This window comes from Physeter macrocephalus, chromosome 14 (genome assembly GCF_002837175.3).
Source record: "Physeter macrocephalus isolate SW-GA chromosome 14, ASM283717v5, whole genome shotgun sequence".
Lineage (NCBI taxonomy): Eukaryota > Metazoa > Chordata > Mammalia > Artiodactyla > Physeteridae > Physeter > Physeter macrocephalus.
Genome location: NC_041227.1, coordinates 15,681,043 through 15,682,324, shown reverse-complemented (window position 1 = coordinate 15,682,324; position 1,282 = coordinate 15,681,043). Strand labels below are relative to the sequence as shown.

At 36.3% G+C, this 1,282-nt stretch overlaps 1 protein-coding gene across 2 annotated transcripts in view; it reads right to left on the bottom strand.

Annotated features, from left to right (window-relative positions):
• Positions 1-1,282, bottom strand: part of PTPRT (protein tyrosine phosphatase receptor type T) — a 1,083,615-nt gene that overhangs the window by 1,034,301 nt on the left and 48,032 nt on the right. The gene's annotated exons all lie outside the window — the stretch shown is intronic.

Here is a 1,282-nt window from a genome sequence, read left to right as displayed (position 1 = left end):
TCTCCAGAAAGTGGGCATAGAGGGAACCTACCTCAACATAATAAAGGCCATATACGACAAACCCACAGCAAACATCATTCTCAATGGTGAAAAACTGAAAGCATTTCCTCTAAGATCAGGAACAAGACAAGGATGTCCACTCTCACTGCTAGTATTCAGCACAGTTTTGGAAGTCCTAGCCTCGGCAGGCAAAGAAGAAAAAGAAATAAAAGGAATACAAATTGGAAAAGAAGAAGTAAAACTGTCACTGTTTGCAGATGACATGATCCTATACATAGAGAATCCAAAAGGTGCCACCAGAAAACAACTAGAGCTAATCAATGAGTCTGGTAAAGTTGCAGGATACAAAATTAATGCACAGAAATCTCTTGCATTCCTATAAACTAATGATGAAAAATCTGAAAGAGAAATTAAGGAAACACTCCCATTTACCATTGCAACAAAAAGAATAAAGAACCTAGGAATAAACCTACCTAAGGAGACAAAAGACCTGTATGCAGAAAACTATAAGACACTGATGAAAGAAATTAAAGATGATACCAACAGATGGAGAGATATACCATGTTCTTGGATTGGAAGAATCAATAATGTGAAAATGACTATACTACCTAAAGCAATCTACAGATTCAATGCAATCCCTATCGAATTACCAATGGTCTTTTCTACAGAACTAGAACAAATCATCTTAAAATTTGTACAGAGACACAAAAGACCGCAAGTAGCGAAAGCAGTCTTGAAGGAAAAAAACGCAGCTGGAGGAATCAGACTCCCTGATTTCAGACTATACTACAAAGCTACAGTAATCAAGACAATATGGTACTGGCACAACAACAGAAACATAGATCAATGGAACAAGATAGAAAGCAGAGAGATAAACCCACGCACCTATGGTCAACTAATCTATGACAAAGGAGGCAAAGATATACAATGGAGAAAAGACAGCCTCTTCAATAACTGGTGCTGGGAAAACTAGACAGCTACATGTAAAAGAATGAAATTAGAACACTCCCTAACACCATACACAAAAATAAACTCAAAATGGATTAGAGACCTAAATGTAAGACCAGACACTATAAAACTCTTAGAGAAAAACCTAGGAAGAACACTCTTTGACATAAATCACAGCAAGATCTTTTTTGATCCACCTCCTAGAGTAATGGAAATAAAAACAAAAATAAACAAATGGGACCTAATGAAACTTAAAAGCTTTTGCAAAGCAAAGGAAATCATAAACAAGACAAAAAGACCACCCTCAGAATGGGAGAAAATATTTGCAAACGAA